The 26,785-nt window shown below is 41.7% G+C and overlaps 1 long non-coding RNA gene and 1 pseudogene across 2 annotated transcripts; both read left to right on the plus strand.

Annotated features, from left to right (window-relative positions):
- Positions 1 to 1,852: 1,852 nt before the first annotated feature.
- LOC308413088 lies at positions 1,853 to 3,817 on the plus strand. The gene is made up of 3 exons (XR_013974659.1): positions 1,853 to 2,264; positions 2,580 to 2,715; positions 2,991 to 3,817. It is a non-coding gene; the product is annotated as an uncharacterized lncRNA (long non-coding RNA).
- A 12,873-nt stretch (positions 3,818 to 16,690) lies between these two features.
- On the plus strand, positions 16,691 to 26,280 carry LOC308383611 (annotated as a pseudogene). The gene is made up of 3 exons: positions 16,691 to 16,790; positions 22,722 to 25,346; positions 25,840 to 26,280. The product of its transcript is annotated as an uncharacterized misc_RNA (transcript).
- Positions 26,281 to 26,785: the final 505 nt, after the last annotated feature.

Here is a 26,785-nt window from a genome sequence, read left to right on the forward strand (position 1 = left end):
TCCCCATCACACTGTGTTGTGGAATTGGATTACGTACGTGCTATATAGTTACTTGTGCATTTCTTCTTCGATGGAACCAGCAAGGAAGAGATGTTTTTTTTTTTTGTTTTGTTTTGTCTCTCCTAATAAAGTATGCACACAGTAATAAATATCACAAATGATAAACACCATAATATAAATAAACAACACTACACATCCTATAATCTGATTTCTGTCTTTTAGTTTATTAAAAAGTGAAGCACCAAACACTAGTTTGTGTCATTATCCAGATGTACATAAGCATGATTACACAGGTACTAGGAGCGGGTTTTGATTATCGATTAAAATCGATTCTAGCTTGGATAACGTGATATCGATTCATTAAAATCCTGAATCGATTTTTAATATAAATATTACTACATTTCAACCACCACCAAACAGCTAAAACAGTAAATGAGAGGAGGTACACCGATTCTGCACAAAGACATAAACACAAAGCGCGAACCCGCTGACGCATCAGAATAAGTGAGATGTCGCCTTTCTCACCAGACAGCACGGACACGGTCGGGGCTGAAAGCCGACAGCTCACTGATTCTGATGCGTCGGCGGGTCAGTGCTTCGTGTTTACGCCTTTTTTGCGCTGATTCTGAAGCTGCAGGTTTTATTTCTCTTCAAACAACATTGACCGAACCAGCAGAAAAAGAAGATCCAAACTACGCTTCACATAAACATCGTCATGAATTTCCTCTGACTTTTGCTGTTTTGCTTTCACCAGGATAAAATCACACTTCATGCACAGCTTTCTCTCTCTCACACTCTCTCTCTCTCTCTCACACACACACACACACACACACACAGTATACTTCAAGAACAGTTTCCCGTCTAAAAATCTGTTTTCTGCATTATTCGCTTGTTTGTTATGCATAAGACCTCCGTTGTTTGTCAGCCGCTGTTCTTTCCCATTTAAATACTTCCGAAAAGAAAACCTAATTTCTGCCGTTCAATAGGCTACTAAAATAATTTAAACTTTTTAACATTATGCAAAATTGCAAAACGCTAAGGTGTGTCTCTAATAAAACCTCTATTTGCTCTGCTTCAATTCAGCAGCATCAGGTAATGTTCATTTGTTGATTAATGGTTTTCTTTCAGTTTTGATCTACTGCTGAATATTTTTATAAAATCGTTTTTCTGTTTTAGCCTCAGCTATGTTGACACAAAGGCATCTGCTGTGATGCTTACACATTAGATAAAGTCTCGAAAGTGTCAGCTTTCTTTTTATAGTTATACAAATATGCAAATGTACAGATCTATGATCTGAATTATACTATTGACTGACTGTCTGAGGCTAACAGTTACACAGTCATACCAAAACGCTGTCCTGATACTTTCCACTTTGTCTTTTGTATCACACACACTGAGACAATATTCGGGATAAATAACCAAGAAAACAATTTATTTATTCAGTTTAGAGGTTTACACATCATTATAATCACAGAGCCCGCTTCACTTGAATTGTCCACTTGATGGCGCAGTAGAGCAAATGAATCATCACAACGCTTCGAACCATGAGTCGACCTATGGACTACTTGCACTAGGGCATGTGACGTATTTCCGTTTCCAAATACTACCACTTGGGCGTTTCCGGTATGTTTGTTTATCTGTCGGTAGCTATGCTAATGTCGCTTCAGAATGAGTATAAAAAGGAAAGTATTTAAAACAGAACATTTTCAAAAACAGGAGAAGAAATACTCCGAGCATTGCTGTGTCCCATTTTGTTCGGCTTCAGCCAAATTTAACGGCATACTAAGTTTTCATGGCTTTCCGACCCATTCCGACTTGAGAAGACAATGGCTGGTAAACATATGCCGGGATCATTTCACGATTACCTCTCACACCAGGGTCTGCTGCAGACACTTTGCCAGTGATCAACTCATAGAGCCAACAACCCTCGATGGTCGAAGGCGGCTTATTAAAGGTGCTGTACCAACACTTTTTGAGTGGAATGGCTATAAAGTTGAACCACCGCGGCGTAGTGTTTGGGAGAGAACGGAGCGACGCCCTGAACTAGTTCCTCCTGACGATCAAGAAGAGCACAGTCTTACAAGAGATCATGACTACTGCTCAGTCCCTGAGCCGTCTGCATTGGACATATCTGCATCAGCTGCAGAAGACCTGTCCAAAGACGTGGAGACTCTGAGGAAGGAAATACAGGAGTTACGTGTCCAGCAAGAATTTGGGTTACAGCGTTTTGCTGGCTCCGACACTGACATCCGATTCTATACCAGGTACACCGAAGTTCTATTCAAGCTAACTGTTTAAAATATACCAAGGTCACCATCAGTTAAATTTCAAGTGTTTCCAGTCTTAATGAAACACAATAGAAATTTACTTTTTCTCTGCTGATTGTATGTTTTATGTAGATGCTTTAGTATTTAAACGATATCCTAATGCTACAGGTAAAATACAACACCAAATAGACTCTTAATCAGACTATTTTATACAGCATACCATTAGCATATTTGTCACAGTTCACATTATTTTTATGTCAGTGTGTAATGTTAATTAATGATTGACATGATGTATGGCTCTCTCGTGAATAGATTTCCAAGCTATGATCATTTGATGGCATTCTGGGTTTTGATTGAGCCTTGCATCTATAAAATGATCCGGGTTTCAAGAGCCAAGTCAGCTGCCAATCGGAACGAAGAAGTGTTGACACCTGCACGCACATCAACAGTAGGTTATGGGTTTGTTGGTAGTTAGAACTAGAGGTGTAATGTTATTGTATTTATGTACAATAACATTACATTATGTACAGTAGCATACATACACAGGTGTATGTATGCTAGACTCGGTATCCTTTACATACTGTGTACTACAGCACCTCATTGTTTACCCCATGGTACAGTATGGTATGCCTAACCATTACAAAACATTTAGCCAAGAAAAGAATAATTTTACTAGTTCATAGCTTAAGGAGTAACATTTTCCCTTTTGTTTTCACCTTCCAGAGGCAGCTGCCACAGCCAATTGACGAGTTTTTTTCTTTTCCTGGTTTTCCTGTCAGTTGGTTTGAAGGAGAGGGACCTGGCACACCGATTTAACATACACCAGTCCACAGTGAGCCGCATTATTGCAACATGGACAAATTTTCTTGCCACTGCACTGGGGTCTCAGTGCATCTGGCTTACACGTGAAGGAGTGCAAGCTTACCTCCCTGAGGAATTCAAAGATTTCTCAGACACCCAGATGATCCTTGACTGTACAGAGCTGAGGTGTCAGACACCATCCTCACCACTTCTCCAAAGTGAAATGTACTCTTTGTACAAATCCCACTGTACGATGAAAGCCCTGGTTGGCATAGCTCCACATGGTCCAGTGACATTCATCTCTAATCTGTATGCTGGTTCGGTTAGTGACAAGGAACTATTCAAACAATCAGGCATTGCTGAGAAGTTGACTGAAGACATGGCAGTGATGGTAGATAAGGGCTTCCTAATCACTGATTGTTGTAAATGCAAAGTGTACTGCCCACCTTTTCTAAGCAGAAGCAGATGCCAGCATACCAGGTTAAGGAGACGCAGGCCATAGCCAGACTCAGGGTACATGTGGAGCGAGTCATGAGGATCAAACAGAACAAACTTTTTGATAGCATCATTACCATGTCACATGTTTATAATATCAACCAACTGTTTGCAGTGGCATGTATGCTGTCAAATTACCAGAACACAGCATTAGTTAAAAAATGGGTTAAGTGAGACAAGATGGATTTTTCCCAAGACACCAGTGCCAGTAACTTATGGAAAATGACCTGCAGCTGAGGCCACTACAGTTGCATTTCTTCCTTCTCAGCTGACGATACTTGATTACAGAACTGGTACTTGAGTGCTGATAGTTGAGTTTAAGTTATTGATCATTCAAATTCATTGCAAATTTTGAATGTTAATAATACTGTTTAATTATACTACTATATTACTATTCAGATTCAACAAATTGTTTATCAAAATTATAAAGTAAATCACTAAATCGTTTTAAAATCATAAGTGACATTGTGCTTTTGTAACATCAAAAATACCATTTGTCATTTTCTTCATTCAGTTGTGTTATTGTCTAAATGTATATCAGTATGCTAGGCATGGAGTTTTAAATACTTACCATATAAATAAGTTCTGCACAAATTCAATGTTTTAATGTGTGTTTTTAAAAAATGAAATTGATGCCATTGCTTAAATAACAGTTTATTGATTTCACAAAAAAGTAACATGTAACAACAAAATAATTCATGAAATACATTGCAAATAAAACATCAGTTATTTTGTTCCAGCCAGCCTGAAGGATCTGTTTTTCTTTTTGCTATGTTTTCACTGTTCATTTTTCCAAACACAGGTATCTTGGCATATATATGTAAAAAAAAAAAAAAAAAGAAATAGTCTGCCTTTCCTCTGATTGCATTGTGCATATCTGTATCCATGTATATTCTTTGCACTACGTAGTCCTCTTGTGCCCACACAACAAAGTCACACCACTACATCCCACTGATGAGCAGTTGAACAACAACTAAACTAAAAACTAAAAGGTGTAAAACAGTGGTGCATAGGTTAGAGACTGGGATATATATGTACATGACTGAGTTAGCCGTCTTCAGAAAGTGTAATGTTGTATGTAAATTAATACCTATTCTGACACATGTATGCATGAACAAATAGCAACATGAAACCAAATTTTACAAATTGAATTACCGTACTCCAGTCTGCGCCATCCTATTTGGTACCGGCTTAGTGAAGATCATGGAGTTGATGGGTCCTGGCTTCACACCCTATCAGAAGACACATTTACTATGGATGGTGTTGCTGTTCATATGTAAACATGGACTAATTCAAAAACTTTAACCTCATTTAAATTACCACTGTCCGTGGCTTGTGCCATTGCTGTTCAGATTCCGTGCAGCTATGCACAGGGGGGACAACAGGCACTCTGCTGTTTGGAAGAGCAGTGCCACTGTGTGATTGCACATAACAGCGCCTGCCACACAGGAGCACTGGCTATGTGTCAGTATCACCAGCGATGAATCCAGAAGCTTAATCTAAGAAGAAAGAACAAAAATTTAAAAATGTAACATCTTCATGGAAGAGCTGAACAGGAACATAGTTCAGTGTTATGGTTACGCACCCTCCTGAATGCTTAGTGTTTCTTTCTCTCCCTATTAAAACAACTTAACCATCCTTGATAACTGTAATAACTTTGATTGTGTATATTTGCAGTATTAACTTGGTGTCAAATGTTTCTGATCACCCAAACACATGATTTAACTATCTGACTAGTCAAATTAGGAGTGATAAAGCAGGGAGACAAGGAAAACATTCAAGTTGATGGGCCTTTAGGAATGAACTTAACTAATGCTTTAATGAACTGAACCCCACTGAACGGGGATTAACAACTTTACACAGCTTCCTGCCTACACCGGGCCCACTTGGTCAGAGGGCCCGGTGGCGCCAGTGTCCGGCAGCCTCGCCTCTGTCAGCGCGCCCCAGGGTGGCTGTGGCTACAATGTAGCTGCCATCACCAGTGTGTGAATGTGTGTGTGAATGGGTGGATGACTGGATATGTAAAGCGCTTTGGTGTCGTTAGGGACTAGTAAAGCGCTATATAAATACAGGCCATTTACCATTTACCATTACACTTAGTCTGTGTGGTGCCCCACTCTTCCTCATCGACCTGTAGCACAGGGCTCTCACACCGACCTCCCCTGACAACCTGTCTTTATTGGACACTGAATAAAGATACAAGTACCATTAGCATTATTTCTGTATTACTCATGTCAGCACATCTTAAACATATATACTTTACACTTAACTACCTAATGCTACTCTTGCTAACTACCTCCTTAGTTAGCCAACTATCTATCGCTATTATAACAGTGTCTAACAACAAAAGTGACATTAGTTAAGAAAACCTCAACTATAGTTTAGGACGACATAAAACACCGTTTAAGAAAACATATAATATAGAGAATTGACATCAAATGAAGGACATAGAAGAGTAACGTAGTGTTTGCATTTGACGTTAGCTAGCGTTTCTTTGTCGGTTAATTTACGTTTTCTTACCTTCGTAGTTGTGTATATATGATGCAGCATATAACTTAATCCTTTATCTAATTTGCTGGTGGGGGTAGTCGTCACTCTGCAAACCCGATGATCATCAGTGATGTTCAATTTTGGGAGCTCTTGTAGGCAGCGAGTGTAGAACGTCGCCATGGTTTAACCACACCGGAAGCACTGGGGCAGGACTACATAGAACGCGGAAGTGATTGTGCAAGTAGTCCATTGGGTGGAAAGCTTCAGTTCATCATGAGGCTTCATCTCACCATCACTAGTGTATAGGGTACCCCAGCTTACCTGTCCAGCCTCCCACCACACACAATACAAAGAAGCCTGTTCGCAAATGTTTGTCATAAAGCAGCAGCCACCAGCTGGCCAGGGAGCTGCTCATTTGTAGTGATCCTCGGAGAGTAATTGGCCACCTGTGCCCAGACCAGCCAATAGACACATGCCAATCAACTTTGAACTGGCCAATAGGTGGAGGCTTGACACCTGAAAGATAAAAAGTACACCAAAAGCAAAGCCACATCTCTTGGCACGTAACAAGCATCCTTCCCCTGAATTCGGACACAGCATATATAATTTCCTCTTTGTCCTCTTCTGTTTTACTGGCAGTTGGCAATAGACCCTGTGCACGAGAAAATGCTAACTTCCTGGTTTGAGACCGGATGTGGGGTTGTACATTTCCGGTAGCTTTACTTTGCGGTCAATCGCTACTGCGAAGATATTCTCCAAAATCATGTCCAAAACTGAAAAACGGAAAGATCGCGTTAAGTTACAAAGAGCAGAAGGTGGGAACACTCACCGCTGTTGTGTCATAAAAAAATCTAATGATCAATTTTGACGTTTAAAGAGTTTAGATCGATCAGCTGTTTACATCACTCAACACAAGCAGAACTGCATCACTGCAGCAGAAGACACATCGTCCACATTCAGAAGCACATCTCTGTATAGTGACTGGTCTCATGATTTAAATAGGCCAATGTTCAGCATTCAAACTACAGGTGAAGAATAGTCAAACCAGATGTTTCCCGTTATGTCGAGATCAGCTAGTCAAGTACACACCTACACAGCATGTTAACAAACCGTGAAAAAAGTCACACAAAAATGAATGATTGCTGGTAATAGTTTCTATACATTAGTATTTACGAAGGGTATGTTGTGACTTACCTTCAAAATTACAGCGGTCCCTCGCTATAACGCGGTTCACCTTTCACCTCGCTGTTTCACAGATTTTTTAGTGCAAGTTTGCATGCTTATTTTTTTTACGTCACATTGTGTCCTGCGTCCTGATCGCTGCAGATGATCTCCTCCGTCTCTCCTGTACAGTACAGAATCGCTGCATCGATGCTAGCAGTGTGACTGAAGTGCAGTGCTGTATGTCCACGATGTCCACCAAACGTTTTGCACCGTCAAAAAATAAAATTGGCTGCTTGATTTCACCTATCACTGGTTATTTTTAGAACATAACACCCGCGATAAACAAGGGACAGCTGAGAAATATAACATTTGAATCTCTTTTCTCTTTTGTTCTGAGGCGCGGGGGGAAAATATCAACAAGTCGATGAACATCATTTACAGATATATTGGGTAAATGCCCGAGACATCTGTAGAAATAATCGCCACTTGATTCATTCATTTGCTTAACTTGTTTTGGACCGTAAACAAGGCGCGAATAGGACACCGGAAACAAAGCTCCCCACAGGAGTAGCATATGCTAACGTGCACATAGTCTATTCATTTAATTAGAGGAAGAAGTACTGCCCTCTATTGGAAGAGAATGTAATTGTTCTGTCCATTATTCACGGCAGTCGCTTAGAGTACTAATCAGGTGAAACCAGATAATCTTCCACGGCATACCTGATCATTTCTCACGGCACAACTCTGTGGCACGGCACAGTGGTTGGGAAACACTGTCTTAGAGGACAAGAAGCAGAAGTCTGTATTTCCATTTCAGCTGCTGAGTTGGAGAGTGGAGGCAGAAAAATGCCCATCACCTTATTAAGAGGTGCCCAGCAGGTATAGTGTGTCATAAGTTGTGTGGATGAGGACCCTTATGCAAATTCACAGGCAGACAGAATTCCTCGGTTTATCCAGGCTGTTTCCAGGCTGTACAAAAAGGAAAATGATGTAGCCAGTTAAGAGAAACTGCGAGCAGCATTCAGCTTGAAGAGCGCAGTCAACCTCGAGAGCATGAAACTGCAGCAGAGCTCACAAAGCAGACACTCTCGACTGCACGATGGCTTCTTTGTGCACGTGTTTCGAGCAAACCCCAAAACAGTATATCAGCACAAACACCTCATACCATCTGTCAGCACGGCGGTGGAGGGTCACTGAGTTGATACTGAACTCTTCCATATATCAAATTATTCTAAATTCAAATGTGAGGCCATCTAACTAAACTGAGTGATCAACAGCATTATGAGCCTAAGCACAGCAGCAGATCTCCAAAAGAACAGCTTAAAAAAAGTGCCAATGAGTTGCAGCAGCCCAAAGTCCAGACCTCATCCTGTTCACCTGGCCGAACGTTGTCAGACTGAAGAACACACAGTTCTTAGTACTCAGTTACTGTGTCTCTAGCAGGATGGTTTGTGGATCTCCAGCTGTCTCACGGGCACTTTCCTGCTAACTGTGTCAAACGTTCAGTTATTCCTCAGCCTTTTTAGTGTTAATGGTTCCTGCAATAAATGTGGTTTACCTATAGCTTAAAAAAAAAAAGCCCCACAGTTTACTGATGTCAGTTTTAAAGGATTACACGCTGCTACACTTGTGGATGAACTGTGTTCATATTATTCATGTCTGTCTTTGGAAAAAGAGACTGAAATCTCAGTAAAATTACATGTTCACATAAATAACATAACATTAATGTAATATAGGGGAGACCGGGGATAGTTGTAACATTTTTGACATTTCTGTCTGTAAATTGGAGCTCGTTTAAGGTAGTGGATTCAAAATGTAATGCAAAGTATTTACATGTCTCTGCTATTAAATAGTGCAGCTATTTTCTCTGCAGCACAATTACCCATTGCATGGTATGGTCTCAAACACGAAGAGTGAAATGTTACAATTAACCCCATAGTCTGGGTTAGTTGTAACATATCCTGGGGTGAAATGTAACACAATGAAATAAGGGTACTAACAAAACATTAACGTGTAATCTTTGTTTATTCAACACATGAATGCACTTAGAGCCATTTATGTAGTTATGTGTGTGTGTGACAGAATGCAGAAATCTAACTTTTGAACATATTCCAACCCCCCAAAAAGACAAATTATGGAATTTTCTGCAACTGAATATTTCATTAATTTTGGTTGGTCTTCCTTGAGTTTGGCCTCATTGGCTCAGTGGGCATTATAACCTACAGCTCTTGCACCAATTTTGAACATAACAATGAAGCTGAAAAAATGTAGTTGTTCACCAGCATCGCAATTCCATTACTTTTTATCATGGCTTACCTTGGTGTGGTTTGCAAAGTGCTTCAGAAAGATGAGGAAATCTGTTTCTTGCACCCATCCTGATTTATTTCCACTACCAGTACTTCCTACTGGTCCATCTCTGACACAGTGGTCTGCATAATGTGTGTGTGGGAACACAAACAGTGGAGGAATTGTGTTGCCAATGGCATTAACCGCAAATACAAAAGCGACCAGTGAACCTCTCTCTGCTGCTGTCGTTGCCCCAACTTGTTTAATATAAGTTAAAGTAATAGTGTGGTAAGTTGTAACATCTGCGTTATTGTTACAACTGACCCAGACTGTTGCTGTTACAACTGACCCAGACTCCTATAGCCATGAACTAGCTAACATTACAGCCAACGGCTAAAACATTAGCACTAAAGACCTACACAGAATATATCCCCATAGACATACAAATAACATAATTTAAGTTTGATGAGTTTAACTGCAAAGCAGATAATGCTATTAAACATTGAAATAAAGTAGAAAAACTTACTTTTTGGCATACAAATCACTTTTTTTCATGTTAAATTGTCTGTGTTTGACAAAATGTGCTGATTTTTCACATGTGATAGCAGAACTGAATTGGGCATGCACAGGATGAGTCACATCATTTGAAACTTAGCCCTGATTGGAGAAATTGGAAGTGTTACAACTGACCCACGTTACAACTATCCCCGGTCTCCCCTACTAGAACATTTAGCTCAAGGCCTCGGAGAACAAAAGAACAGCATGACTGCAGGCTCGTAGTCTGGTTTTTCAGCGTGAACATTAGACACGTTTATTTCACAGGTCACACACTGCTCAGGGAAATGAGCCTGATGCTCTTCTGCTTTTCCACAAAAGTATGCTGAATTAGCGGTTATCACTTCCTGTCAGTGATGTAGCCAAGACCGACAATCATCACTAATTACTATGGAAACTTGTTGATTCTATAGTTACAGGGACCATTCAAGTCTGATACAAATGAAGTTGGGATGCTGCGTTAAAAACTAAATAACAAGAGAGTGAAAAGATTTTCAAATCTCTTAAACCCGATTTAGATTCACAAAAGATCACAGAAACATATTCAGTGATTCACATGAAAGAAAAATGCTATCTTATGTTGAGCAGCAGCACTTAGGACAGGCCCATGTTTCAATGTGTAGCATCTCTTCTTTTCACTACAGTCTGTAAACGTCTGTGAACTGAGGACAGCAGCTGCTGGACTTTGTCCCAATCTGATATCAGCTGCTCAGCAGTCCTGGGTGTTCGTTCATGTATTTTTGTATTCAGTATTGATGAAGCCTTTCCAGATTCCACAGCCTCTGATGCACTCCATACTATCTCCATACTATCAGAGATTCAGGTGTTTGAGCTGATTGCTGATAACAAGCCAAATGGTCCCTCTCCACTTTAGTCTAGAGGACCTGGCAGCCATGTTTTCCACTCAGTCCACTTTAAATGAACTTTATCCCAGAGAAGACAGACGTGTTTCTGGATCATGCTCACATGATCCAGAAACACATGTTTAGCCGCATGTTCTCCTTAAATTGCTGGCTGTCTGAGTGGTGTCCCAGAAACGATGTGGGCTTCATAGATAATTGGCAAACCTTCTGGAGGAAACCTGGTCTTGTTAGGAGAGACGGCATCCATCCCACTTTGGATGGAGCAGCTCTCATTTCTAGAAATATGGACAAATTTATTAAACCCCCCATAATATGACTATCCAGAGTTGGGACCAGGAAGCAGAGTTGCAGTCTTACACGCCTCTCTGCAGCTTCTCTCCTCCTGCTACCCCCCCCCCCAAAACCCATCTCCATAGAGACTGTGTCAGCTCCCAAACAGACAAAAAACAAACTAAAAACCATCAACAAACAACTTAAACATAAACAATTACAAAGAAAGAACAATACAGTATCCACATCTGAACCAAAGAGTAAAACAGTGAAATGTGGATTATTAAATATTAGGTCTCTCTCCTCCAAGTCTCTGTTAGTACATGACTTAATAATTGATCAACAAATTGATTTACTCTGCCTTACAGAAACCTGGTTGCAGCAGGATGATTATGTTAGTTTAAATGAATCTACACCCCCGAGTCATTCTAACTACCAGAAATCTCGAAGCACAGGCCGAGTGGGCGGTGTGGCAGCAATTTTTCACACCAGCCTATTAATTAATGAAAGACCAAGACAGACTTTTAATTCATTTGAAAGCCTGATGCTTAGCCTCGTCCACCCCAGCTGTGAAACTCAGAAACCAGTCTGACTTGTTATCATCTATCGTCCACCCGGGCCTTACACAGAGTTTCTGTCTGATTTCTCAGACTTTTTATCTGATTTAGTTCTGAGCTCAGATAAAATAATTATTGTGGGTGATTTTAACATCCATGTAGATGCTAAAAATGACAGCCTCAACATGGCATTTAATCTGTTATTAGACTCAATTGGTTTCTCTCAAAATGTAAAAGAACCCACCCACCACTTTAATCACACTCTAGATCTTGTTTTAACATATGGCATAGAAACTGAACATTTAACAGTGTTTCCTGAAAACCCTCTCCTGTCTGATCATTTCCTGATAACATTTACATTTACAATAATTGATTACACAGCAGTGGAGAGTAGACTTTATCACAGTAGATGTCTTTCTGAAAGCGCTGTAACTAAGTTTAAGAATATAATCCACCCACTGTTATCATCTCCAATGCCCTGTACCAACATAGAGCAGAGCAGCTATCTGAACGCTACCCCAACAGAGGTCGATTATCTTGTTAATAATTTTACCTCCTCACTACGTACGACTCTGGATACTGTAGCTCCAGTGAAAACTAAGGTCTCTAATCAGAAGTACCTGACTCCGTGGTATAATTCTCAAACACGTAGCCTAAAGCAGATGACTCGTAATCTGGAGAGGAAATGGCGTGTCACAAATCTAGAGGATCATCATTTAGCCTGGAGAAATAGTTTGCTGCTTTATAAGAAAGCCCTCCGCAAAGCCAGAACATCTTACTATTCATCACTGATTGAAGAAAATAAGAACAACCCCAGGTTTCTCTTCAGCACTGTAGCCAGGCTGACAAAAAGTCAGAGCTCTGTTGAGCCAACCATCCCTTTAACGTTAACTAGTAATGACTTCATGAACTTCTTCACAAATAAAATTTTTATCATTAGAGAAAAAATTACCAATAATCATCCCACAGATGTAATATTATCTACAGCTACTCTTAGTACCATTGATGTTAAGTTAGACTCTTTTTCTCCAATTGATCTTTCTGAGTTAACTTCAATAATTACTTCCTCCAAGCCATCAACGTGTCTTTTAGACCCCATTCCTACAAAACTGCTCAAAGAAGTCCTGCCATTAATTAATTCTTCGATCTTAAATATGATCAACCTATCTCTAATAATCAGCTATGTACCACAGGCCTTCAAGCTAGCTGTAGTTAAACCTTTACTCAAAAAGTATCTCTAGACCCAGCAGTCTTAGCTAATTATAGGCCAATCTCCAACCTTCCTTTCATATCAAAAATCCTTGAAAGAGTAGTTGTCAAACAGCTAACAGATCATCTGCAGAGGAATGGCTTATTTGAAGAGTTTCAGTCAGGTTTCAGAGCTCATCACAGCACAGAAACAGCTTTAGTGAAGGTTACAAATGATCTTCTTATGGCCTCTGACAGTGGACTCATCTCTGTGCTTGTCCTGCTAGACCTTAGTGCAGCATTCGATACTGTCGACCATAATATCCTATTAGAGCGATTAGAACATGCTGTAGGTATTACAGGTACTGTGCTGCAGTGGTTTGTATCATATCTATCTAATAGATTCCAGTTTGTGCATGTAAATGGAGAGTCCTCTTCACCCACTGAGGTTAATTATGGAGTTCCACAGGGTTCAGTGCTAGGACCAATTCTGTTTACATTATACATGCTTCCCTTAGGCAGTATCATTAGAAGACATAGCATACATTTTCACTGCTATGCAGATGACACCCAGCTCTATCTGTCCATGAAGCCAGATAACACACACCAATTAGTTAAACTGCAGGAATGTCTTAAAGACATAAAGACCTGGATGGCCGCTAACTTTCTGCTTCTTAATTCAGATCAAACTGAGGTTATTGTACTCGGCCCTGAAAAGCTTAGAAATATGGTATCTAACCAGATTCTTACCCTGGATGGCATTACCTTGGCCTCCAGTAACACTGTGAGGAACCTTGGAGTCATTTCTGACCAGGACATGTCCTTCAATGCACATATTAAACAAATATGTAAGACTGCTTTCTTCCATTTGTGCAACATCTCTAAAATTAGAAATATCCTGTCTCAGAGTGACGCTGAAAAACTAGTTCATGCATTTATTACTTCCAGGCTGGACGACTGTAATTCATTATTATCAGGATGTCCAAAAAACTCACTGAAAAGCCTTCAGCTGATCCAAAATGCTGCAGCAAGAGTCCTGACAGGGACTAGAAAGAGAGAGCAGATTTCTCCTGTTTTGGCTTCCCTTCATTGGCTTCCTGTTAAATCCAGAATTCAAAATCCTGCTCCTCACATACAAGGTCTTAAATAATCAGGCCCCATCTTATCTTAATGACCTTGTAGTACCATATCACCCTATTAGAGCACTTCGCTCTCGCTCTGCAGGCCTACTTGTTGTTCCTAGAGTATTTAAAAGTAGAATGGGAGGCAGAGCCTTCAGTTTTCAGGCCCCTCTTCTGTGGAACCAGCTTCCAGTTCGGATTCGGGAGACAGACACTATCTCTACTTTTAAGATTAGGCTTCAAACTTTCCTTTTTGCTAAAGCATATAGTTAGGGCTGGACCAGGTGACCCTGAATCCTCCCTTAGTTATGCTGCAATAGACATAGACTGCCGGGGGATTCCCATGATGCATTGAGTTTTTCCTTTCCAGTCACCTTTCTCACTCACTATGTGTTAACAGACGTCTCTGCATTGAATCATATCTGTTATTAACCTCTGTCTCTCTTCCACAGCATGTCTTTATCCTGTCTTCCTTCTCTCACCCCAACCGGTCGCAGCAGATGGCCCCGCCCCTCCCTGAGCCTGGTTCTGCTGGAGGTTTCTTCCTGTTAAAAGGGAGTTTTTCCTTCCCACTGTTGCCAAAGTGCTGCTCATAGGGGGTCATATGATTGTTGGGTTTTTTTCTCTGTATCTATGAAGCGCCTTGAGGCGACTTATGTTGTGATTTGGCGCTATATAAATAAAATTGAATTGAATTGAATTGAACATGTGGCTTCTTCTTTGCATGGAGCCTTAAATCTGAATCTTTTGATGATACAGTTTCATGTTCAAAGTCACTTAAATGACTTCTCTTCTTTTTCAGCTCATAGAGGGGAAGAGTTTTTATCCACCTGCTGTCATGTAAGCAGAGCCTCAGAGAGCTGTGAGCATGACTGCAGGCTCGTACTGTGGGTTTCCTGCCTGCACACTGAACACGTATTTTCACAGGTCACACATGAATCTGAGAAACGAGCCTGAAGCTCTTCTGCTTTTTCTTCTTGCAGTGAAGGTTTTTTGTCCTCACAGTGAATATAAAAGAGAACGAAGAGCAGAGACCTCAGAGGATCACACATCTGTCTACTGTAAGTACACCGACGCTGCTTCACTTTATGTTTTTGTCTTGATTACTGTGGTGGAGAAAATTTAAATAACTTAAAGTAACAGGTGCAGTTACAGCAGGGACTGTTTCCTATTACTTAACAATTAAGAAAGTGCAACAAAATCTAAAAGTCACACTGAATCTAAATGTCATGTTTCAGAGTTTTAGATTCATCATTTTCTTTTTATTACAATTGTCACAATCCTGGGTCTTTGGTCCAAGGTTTTGAGTTTTGGACTGTTGCTTCAGAACTCTAGTTATTATTATTTATATTTGTTATTTATATCATAGTTTGCAGTAACTTTGTTTTGGACTGATTAAACTAGCAGCAGTGAGAACATCTGACTCACATCTGACCAAGCAATGAGTTATTTGACACCCTAAAACAAACATGTTGTGTTTGTTTGTTGATATTTTGCTGATATTTTCTAAAATCTATAAGCTGATTAATAGTTCAGACTGACCAAGTTTTATCTCAGTCAGGCTTGTGGGCAGTTCTCTTTATACTCAGTAGATGGTATTTTTATACAGTTTGTATCAATACAGAAAGCAGGGGAACCGTCCGATCAGAAACATCCCTTATCCCCAACAGCATCATCATCAAAACATAGTAAATTAAAGGAATCAATCCAAATCACAAGAAGATAAAAAGGCAGGTCAAATTATTCTGAGGTCACAATGACAACAATGCACAGATGGGAGTGAAAAGTCCTTCTGGGAACCTAAACAATCGACAGTTTCAGTAAAGACCAAATTCACAGCAGATCAGCTGGTAAAAAAAACAAACAGACAGGATAGCTCTGGATCATATTCAAACATTCTTAAAGAGACATGTCTGTCTCTTTAATGGCTGCATTTTCACACAAATTTCTATTTGTTTCGTAACAGACACTGACTGATACTACAGAGCAAAAATAAACAAAAATAAACTTCGCCCAGCAAATAGAATACTTTCAGTATTGTTTCTACTCAGTCCAAGCAGTTTCTTTCTAATTCACACACACATTCATTCAGTGCTTCTACTTAACTTTCACATACTCACACAGATACTATCCATCCTTTTATTTTCTTTCGCTTATCCAATTCAGGGTTGCTGGGGGCGCTGGAGTTGACCCCAGCTGCCATAAAGCGAGAGATGGGCTAGAACCTGGACAGGTCGCCAGTCTGTCGCAGGGCTCACACAGATCATACAAAATAAGAATTAAGCATAATTTGCATTAAACTGTGAGCATACTAAAGACCATACTAAAAATGCTTGATTCATCTAAATACTGGAAATGGAAAGTCCAACAAATACAAATATCATAAAGCTGATAAAATACCCGTGTCTACGCCTGTCAGTGAGAATGAGCCTCTTTATTAAACAGTAGCTTTTAAAAAACAACAACAACAACATTTGTTGCTGCAGACAATTAGCAAATCTGTCCCATAGTGTGGACTAAATATAAAACCAAGCCTGATGAATATCACGATTTTCACAGATGTTTGACCTCACAACCTTTGTTCTTACTCTCAGGTGGCAATTTTATGAAGCTGTTTCAGCACGACTGAGGACATGGACTCTAAATCTGGTGATACAATGAAGATGGCAGCACTTGGCCGGCCTTTTGGCCTGGGGATGCTGTATGACTGCCGAAGCGATAAACTTGTCCCTGGTAAGATTTCACCTTTCACCAGATTTAACCTGTCACATCTGAAGTTTCAGTATTTGAAGCTATTTTAAATTCTTTTGCTTTTGTAATCGATTTAGGTAGCACAGTGGTTAGCACTGTTAGCTTACAGCAAGAAGGTCCTCAATTTGAATCCATGAGGTTAGGTGAACTGATTATTCTAAATTGCCAATGGGTGTGAATAGTTGTCTGTCTCTCTGTGGGATGATCTGATATCCTCGTGTTGGTGTTGTTCCCAGACCATCATGAAAATGTTGTTCCAGGTTCAACATTGCAAGTGACCAATCACATTGTTGTGACGTTATTCTTTTGCGCGCCAAGCCATTCGTGCATTTATGAAATTCCAATGTTGCAAGGACAATATCAATTCTGCTTACTGTTTATTAAAGGGTTACGGTTAGGGTCAGGGTCTATATACATGTATATATACACACACACATGTATATATATATATATATATATATATACACACACACACATGTATATATATTTACACATGTATATATATATATATACACATGTATGTGTATATATATATGTATATATTAGGGGTGCAACGATATTCGTATCGATATTGAACCGTTCGATACAGTGCTTTCGGTTCGGTACGCATATGTATCGAACAATACAACATTTGTAATTTATTTTATCAACTTTCCTTCTGACGATGCTGTCTGTGTGGAGCGCTCAGTGAATCTGCGTTCGACTACTCCGCCTAGGCTGCACTGTCGAGCGCAGATCCACTGAGCGCTCAACACAGACAGCATAGACAGAAGGAAGAGCGCAGGGCACCTCCCCCACCCTCATTCAGATCTGGCGTTTGGAATTATTTTGGTTTTCATGTGACGTATGACCCTGAAGGTAAGCGAGTCATGGACTAAAGTAAAACAGTATGTTGGATGTGCCATGCAATGCTCAATTACATGGGTGGGAACTAGTGTGTTAGCGCAGTTAGCTCGTTAACGTGTTGGCCGTCTAGCCCCATGCACAGGGCGATCGGCGGTAGCTCGTTAACGGAGATTTGCCGTGTTGTGGCGTTAAGGTCATTTCAACGAGATTAACCTGAAAGCACTAGTGGGAACACAACGAATATGACTGCACATTTACGCCGACATCATCCTAGTGCAAAGACAAAAACAACAAGCATGCTACTAACTTTAGCCGAGTCACTTAGACAGCTGTTAGCACATGATTCTCCTTATGCTGCTGAGAATATAGCCCAGAAGAAGCGGATAGTATAGCTTTTATTTTGGAAAGAGACATTTCTCTGTAGTAAACTCTCTTTTCCAAAGATGAGTGATTCCTCAATCAGATACAGGGCTTGCAATATCGCTAGCCCGACGTCCTGGAGCTAGCGATTTTTTTCAGTCGGGCTACCGAAATCTATCTCTTCCCTGCCCGTCGGGCTATTGTAGGAAGGAAAAATATATGTCAATGCTTTTGCATTCTTTCAGAAATGTAGCTGGGTAATTATGTCATTGGCATCGGTGAGCCACTGTCAATATGTGACATATTGAAGTCGCGTTTGAATTTGCGCTTGTTTTTTTGCTTTCACTTTGCAATCGTGCGAACTGTGTATAGAGAGCGACAGCACTGATCTGTGAGTGATGATAATTTGTGCACCAATTCCTCTGACATCGTCTTATTAATCGTTAGCTTACTATGCAAACATGACAAGTGAAATCTCCCGCAGCTTAAACATGTGAGAGGTTGATCGCGCAGAGAATCGCTGAGCTTATGTGAGTGCATGTGTAAAAGCAGCAGGATATATATTTGACTACGATGACCTGGATGACTGAGAACCTTCACAGACAGATATATATTTTAGTTCTGCTGAGCCAAATAAGACAGGTCAGGGTGAAGAAGTGACAGCCAAAGAAAAGCTTACCACAAAACGGAGAAGTTATGACAAATCAGACTATAAGGCAAAAAGAAAGTGCAGCTTTATGGTTTCATGGACAAAAGAATTTCTGTGGCTGCAATATGACGAGCTAAATAACCAGGGCTGCACATAAGTGGTCCGCCGGTGCGCATTTGCTGTCAAAATAAAAAACACGCACAAGGGTTAGGGTTAAATTTAAAAACTGTACTTTTGAGTTAAAATATATATTTATAATTTTAATAAATGACAAATTAAAAAGGCATGAACATTTTTTTGTATCGAAAAAATATCGAACCGTGACACCAAAGTATCGAACCGAACCGAACCGTGAATTTTGTGTATCGTTGCACCCCTAGTATATATATATATACACATATATATATATATATATATATATATATATATATATATATATATATATATATATATATATACACACACACACACACACATATATATATATACAACACCCAGCACGCCCCTGCGGGCGGTTTATCCTTCAAGCTCGGGTCCTCTACCAGAGGCCTTGGAGCTTGAGGGTCCTGCGCAGTATCTTAGCTGTTCCCAGGACTGCGCTCTTCTGGACAGAGATCTCCGATGTTTTTCCCGGGATCTGCTGGAGCCACTCGCCTAGCTTGGGAGTCACCGCACCTAGTGCTCCGATTACCACAGGGACCACCGTTACCTTCACCCTCCACATCCTCTCGAGCTCTTCTCTGAGCCCTTGGTATTTCTCCAGCTTCTCGTGTTCCTTCTTCCTGATATTGCTGTCATTGGGAACCGCTACATCGATCACTACGGCCGTCTTCTTCTGTTTGTCTACCACCACTATGTCCGGTTGGTTAGCCACCACCATTTTGTCCGTCTGTATCTGGAAGTCCCACAGGATCTTAGCTCGGTCATTCTCCACCACCCTTGGGGGCATCTCCCATTTTGACCTCGGGACTTCTAGGTTATACTCGGCACAGATGTTCCTGTACACTATGCCGGCCACTTGGTTATGGCGTTCCATGTATGCCTTGCCTGCTAGCATCTTGCACCCTGCTGTTATGTGCTGGATAGTCTCTGGGGCATCTTTACACAGCCTGCACCTGGGGTCTTGCCTGGTGTGATAGACCCCAGCCTCTATGGATCTTGTACTCAGAGCTTGTTCTTGTGCTGCCATGATTAGTGCCTCTGTGCTGTCTTTCAGTCCAGCTTTGTCCAGCCACTGGTAGGATTTCTGGAGATCAGCCACCTCCTCTATCTGCCGGTGGTACATACCGTGCAGGGGCCTGTCCTTCCATGATGGTTCCTCGTCTCCCTCCTCTTTCTTGGGTTTCTGCTGCCTGAGGTATTCACTGAGCACTCGGTCAGTTGGGGCCATCTTCCCAATGTATTCTTGGATGTTCCTTGTCTCATCCTGGACTGTGGTGCTGACACTCACCAGTCCCCGGCCCCCTTCCTTCCGCTTAGCGTACAGCCTCAGGGTGCTGGACTTGGGGTGAAACCCTCCATGCATGGTCAGGAGCTTTCTTGTCTTTATGTCAGTGGCTTCTATCTCCTCCTTTGGCCAGCTTATTACCCCAGCAGGGTACCTGATCACGGGCAGGGCGTATGTGTTGATGGCCCGGATCTTGTTCTTACCATTCAGCTGACTCCTCAGGACTTGCCTGACCCTCTGCAGGTACTTGGTGGTTGCAGCCTTTCTAGCGGCCTCTTCATGGTTCCCATTTGCCTGCGGGATCCCCAGGTACTTGTAACTGTCCTCTATGTCTGCAATGTTGCCTTCTGGTAGTTCAATCCCCTCAGTTCTGACTACCTTCCCTCTCTTTGTTACCATCCGACTACACTTCTCCAGTCCGAACGACATTCCAATGTCATTGCTGTATAGCCTGGTAGTGTGGATCAGTGAATCGATGTCTCGTTCACTCTTGGCATACAGCTTGATGTCATCCATGTACAGGAGGTGGCTGACAACTGCTCCGTTCCGTAGTCGGTATCCGTAGCCAGTCTTGTTAATGATCTCACTGAGGGGGTTCAGGCCTATGCAGAACAGCAGTGGGGACAGAGCATCTCCTTGGTAGATCCCGCACTTGATGGTAACTTGTGCTATGGGCTTGGAGTTGGCCTCTAGTGTTGTACGCCACATCCCCATTGAGTTCCTGATGAAGGCTCTTAGGGTCCCATTGATCTTGTACAATTCTAGGCATTCCAGTATCCAGCTGTGGGGCATTGAGTCATAGGCCTTCTTGTAATCAATCCAGGCAGTGCACAGGTTGGTCAGTCTGGTCTTGCAGTCTCGGCTGATTGTTCTGTCTACCAGTAGCTGGTGTTTTGCACCTCTGGTATTCTTGCCAATTCCTTTCTGTGTCCCGCTCATGTATTGACCCATGTGCCTGTTCATCTTAGCCGATATGATGCCTGACAGGAGCTTCCATGTAGTACTGAGGCAGGTTATTGGTCGGTAGTTGGAGGGGACCGGTCCCTTCTTGGGGTCCTTGGGGATCAGGACCGTCCGGCCTTCAGTTAGCCATTCCGGGTGTCTTTCGTTAACTAGCAGCTGGTTCATTTGTGCTGCCAGACGCTCGTGGAGTGCAGTCAGCTTCTTCAGCCAGTAGGCGTGAACCATGTCGGGCCCTGGTGCTGTCCAACTCTTCATACTGGAGACCCTTTCTTGGATTCCTCAACACCTGACGCGGACCTTGTTGATCCGGGCGACGTCCGAGCCGGCATGCCTTCATATTTATCTGTCTCGCTCATGTCTGCGGTAGGCTTGCTTAGCATAGGGGGTCTAGCCTTAGGACCCTTACTGGAGACAGACGCCCCAGGCAGGAATCGAACTTGCGATCCTCTGTTCCAAAGGCGTGTAGTTTAACCACTACGCTATCCAGCTGCTATATATATATATATATATAAAAAAACACCCAGCACGCCCCTGCGGGCGGTTTATCCTTCAAGCTCGGGTCCTCTACCAGAGGCCTGGGAGCTTGAGGGTCCTGCGCAGTATCTTAGCTGTTCCCAGGACTGCGCTCTTCTGGACAGAGATCTCCGATGTTATTCCCGGGATCTGCTGGAGCCACTCGCCTAGCTTGGGAGTCACCGCACCTAGTGCTCCGATTACCACGGGGCCCACCGTTACCTTCACCCTCCACATCCTCTCGAGCTCTTCTCTGAGCCCTTGGTATTTCTCCAGCTTCTCGTGTTCCTTCTTCCTGATATTGCTGTCATTCGGAACCGCTACATCGATCACTACGGCCGTCTTCTTCTGTTTGTCTACCACCACTATGTCCGGTTGGTTAGCCACCACCATTTTGTCCGTCTGTATCTGGAAGTCCCACAGGATCTTAGCTCGGTCATTCTCCACCACCCTTGGGGGCATCTCCCATTTAGACCTCGGGACTTCCAGGTTATACTCGGCACAGATGTACCTGTACACTATGCCGGCCACTTGGTTATGGCGTTCCATGTATGCCTTGCCTGCTAGCATCTTGCACCCTGCTGTTATGTGCTGGATTGTCTCTGGGGCATCTTTACACAGCCTGCACCTGGGGTCTTGCCTGGTGTGATAGACCCCAGCCTCTATGGATCTTGTACTCATATATATATATATATATATATATATATATATATATATATATATATATATATGTGTGTGTGTGTGTGTGTGTACACGTATGTAGACGCCAGGTCAAGAAGGAGATATCATCAGCCCCACCAGAGATTGGGTACCAAAGATAGGGTATCGCCCCAAGGTTCCAAGTTAAACAGTGGCGTCCCATTACAAAAATCAAAATCAAATCTTTTGATATTATTACTATCATTTTCTAAAATGTTTATTATGAGTTGAGTGTTGACTGAGATGCAGAGCCTGAACTCCAGAGTTTCTCCAGTCTCCAAAGTTTCATTTACTATTTTTGTGATCATCACAAAAAAGACAAAAAAACAAAGTAATTTTTTAAAAAAGAAATTAATAAATAATAAATACATTTATTTTAGAGTGTGGTTTAATTGATGGAGTCCTGTTATTAATGTTTTTGCTTCTTCTTTTGCAGGATTGACTCTGTGGGATCGTGATGACCTGATGAAAGATATAGCAGAAAGATCAAAGCCCTCTAATGAGTTTGAAATTGTTGCATCTGAATCAATTTCAGACAAATCTTCAGCTCTAAATGTTGATGCTTCACTGAAGGCAAGTTTCTTAGGTGGGCTGGTTCAGGTTGATGGATCTGCCAAATATCTGAATGATAGTAAATCTTCCAGAAATCAGGCCAGAGTAACACTGAAGTACAAGGCAACCACAAAGTTCCAGGAGCTGTCCATGAATCATCTTGGAACAAAAAACGTGAAGCATCCATATGTTTTTGATCAAGGCTTAGCAACACATGTAGTCACAGCTATTCTTTATGGAGCACAAGCTTTCTTTGTGTTTGACCGAGAAGTTTCTGAACATGAAGATCATCAAGATGTTCAGGGCAACTTGAAGGTGACCATCAAGAAGATTCCCTTACTTTCTGTAGAGGGTGAAGGTTCCCTGAAGATGGCAGACAAGGACAAAGAAAGTGTTCATAAATTCTCCTGTAAATTTTATGGAGACTTCTGTCTTCCAAAACCACCAACAACCTTTCAAGATGCAGTAGAAGTCTACCAAAGCCTGCCAGGATTACTGGGAGACAAAGCTGTACCAGTGATGGTCTGGCTGCTGCCACTGACAACTTTAGATTCTTCTGCTGCTAAACTCGTCCGTCAGATCAGTACAGGATTAGTTCAAGAAGCACAGACAGTCCTGGAGGACTTCAGTGAGCTGGAAATGAGGTCCAATGATGTACTGAGAACCAGCACTGCACAGCAGTTCCCACAGATTGGTAAAAAAATTAAAAGTTTCAAAGAAATGTGCTCTGAGTTCAAGCTGGAATTCCAACAAACTTTGGCCAAGAAACTTCCATCAATCCGAGGAGGAGGAGAAGAGGAAGCTGAGCTTGCAGAGATCCTGAAGAAGAGACATTCTTCACCTTTCAGCAGCAAAAACCTGAACGAGTGGATGGACTGTAAAAAGAGAGAAGTTGACAGACACATTAATGTCTTTTACCAGGATGATGGAAAACGCCAAAATCATCTCATCGCAAAATGATCTGTACAAGGAAAGTCTGAGTGCAGAGCATGTTGTGTGTTTTGTTTTCACCTCTCTGGGAAAGGATGAACCGTACCTCTCAGCTTTATCAAGATACTTAAGAGGAAAAACCAACCCAGACCTTCAAGATCCTCACACTCATGATGTAGAGAAGGAACAATGGTACGCCTCAAAAGAAGTAACAGCTGAAATGAGGAGAAAAGCAAAACTCTTCAGTGATTTTGCAGAGGCCAACGAGGAGAACAAGAACATTAGGTTCCTGACAGTGGGGTTAACTAATGAGACCCAGGAAGGTTCCAGCATCCACCTTTATGAAGGTGGATTTACTGTCAGTGAGAACTTTGAGCCTCCTTCAAAGCCTGAAACTGTGACAGCAGCTGACATAAACCACAACAGTGTGACACTGAAGATTTCTCCACCCAGATTTGGAGCAGAGAACATCACCTCCTACTCTGTTGAGTACTGTGTCAGTGGAGAGGATGGATGGCAGCAGAAGACAGAAGCAAAGGCTGAAGAAGTCACAGTGAGAGATCTGAAGCCAAACACAGAGTATGTGCTCAGATGCAGAGCAGTGACCTCAGCAGGTGTCGGGCCGGATAATCAAGTTTCTATTAAAACCTTACCCTGCAGCCCTCCTGGAAAACCTCGACTTGAACCAAATTTAACTGAGATATCAGTGAGCTGGGAGAAACCTGCTGAGCTCGGAGAGGATGTGCAGATATTGGGTTACATAGTGGAGTATTCAAAAACAGATGATAATGAGGAAGCTCTGCAGTGGAACCAAACAGAGTCAGCAGGTGAAAAGGTGATCCTTTCAGGTCTCCAGACAGAGACAGAATATGCAGTCAGGGTCAGATGTGATTGTGGTTCAGCTGGAAGAAGCAAAGAAAGCATCACTGTTAAAGTCTGCACAACATTTAACCGCCTCGCAGAACTTCTCAGGATTAAAAGTAAAAAGATCAAATCTGATTCCCCCTCAGTTTACAAACTGCCTCTGACAGAAGAACACATGAACATAGATGGATGCAGGAAGTTTAACTTTGGAGAAGAAAGCACGAGGCAGAATCGTACAATAATGCTTTTTGGAGCGACAGGATCAGGAAAGTCCACTCTGATCGATGGGATGATCAACTACATTGTTGGTGTCGAGTGGGAGGACAGTTTCAGGTTTAAATTCATTAATGAGGATCAGTCAACATCACGAGCTCACAGTCAGACCTCTGAAGTCACTGTTTACAAAATCAACCACCAGGATGGATTTAAAATCCCGTTCTCTCTGACCATTATTGACACTCCAGGCTTTGGAGATACAAGAGGCATAGAAAGAGACAGAGAGATCACAGAGCAGCTACGTAATCTCTTCTCTGCTCAGCACGGTGTCACTGAAATCGATGCTGTGTGTTTTGTAGCTCAGGCTGCTCAAGTGAGATCCACAACACAGAAATATGTGTTTGATTCAGTGCTCTCAATCTTTGGCAAAGATGTGGCAGAAAACATCAGGATCCTGGTGACATTTGCAGACGGTCAGCGACCTCCAGTTCTAGATGCAGTGAGAGCTTCAGGTGTCCCATTACCTACAGCTGATGATGGGCTGCCTGTTCACTTCACATTTAATAATTCAGCCTTGTTTGCACACAACAGATCATCTCAGAATGACGACACTGTTGACGAAGATGAAGAAGAGGAAAACTTTGGTCAGATGTTTTGGGAAATGAGCACAAACAACATGAAGAGTTTTTTTGATTCTGTAGAAGTCACACAAGCAAAAAGCTTGAAACAGACCAACGAGGTCCTCAATCAAAGAAGGCAGCATGAAATAGTAGGACAAGCTTGGTGGAAATTAAGCAGACTGCGGTCAGTCGGGCTTCGGGAGCTAAACGAGACGACTAAAAAACTAAGAGTTTGAGGCCCAGATCAACAAAAATGAGAACGCCGAGTTTGAAGTTACAGTCATGAACCCTAAGCAGGAGGATGCTGGTAATTTCAGTACCAACTGTAAGAAGTGTGAGTTTACATGTCATTATCCCTGTCCTGTGAAAAAGGATGCAGCTGAAAATTGCTGTGCTGCAATGGATTCAAATGGATGCTGCACTGTGTGCCCAAGCAAATGTTCGTGGGAAGAGCATGTCAACGAGAAGAAAAAATGGGAGTATAGAGAGGATACACGGAAACAATCAGTCAGAGAGCTGAAAGAAAGCATCGGTGTCACCGATGATAAGATGACTGCTGAGGCTCTGGTTAAAAAACTGGAAAGTGTATTTTCTGATAAACTGCCTGATGTGACGGAATTGGCGAAAATGTCGTGTAAGTGTGAGGACACGCTTAAACAGATAGCACTGAAGCCAGATCCTCTGTCCACCTCAGAATACATCGACATGCTGATCGAGGAAGAGAAATCAGAGGCCAACCCAGGCTGGGAGAAACGAGTGCGGCACCTGCAGGGGATGGGAGCTAAAATACCACAAACATGTGCAATACTGTGATTGGTCAGAAAAACAGAAACAAAAAATCAAATGTGAGCAAGTCTAATTGTTCACGTGATTGAGAACAACAAGAATAACGCCAAGTAATTCTCATGCACTCGTAAATATTTACTGCATGGACATAAATGACTAAATGAAGCAGTAGTACTGGTATTAGCAGAGCTGTTGATCATATTAATTTACATAAAAGATCACAAATTCTCAAGTTGTTTTCTTTTTACCTAATTATTGTTCAGAAGATAAGACAAACTGACTGATTGGAGACTTATTTAACTAAATCATGCTGCACCTCTGTGCCTCACATTAATCAGTACATATGATTGTAATTTGTTGAACAAAATCAACTTGAGCGTGGATCAGGATTTTACGATTGTATGAAATCTGATCATTTAATGTTCAAGTAAAAATTATTTTCATTTTAAGACTTTCACTCCAATTGTTCTTTCTTAACTGTCAATGATCATTTATAAACTTGACTGCAATGAGAATTAATAACCAATAAATA

Source organism: Rhamphochromis sp. 'chilingali' (genome assembly GCF_963969265.1).
Source record: "Rhamphochromis sp. 'chilingali' genome assembly, chromosome: 16".
Lineage (NCBI taxonomy): Eukaryota > Metazoa > Chordata > Actinopteri > Cichliformes > Cichlidae > Rhamphochromis > Rhamphochromis sp. 'chilingali'.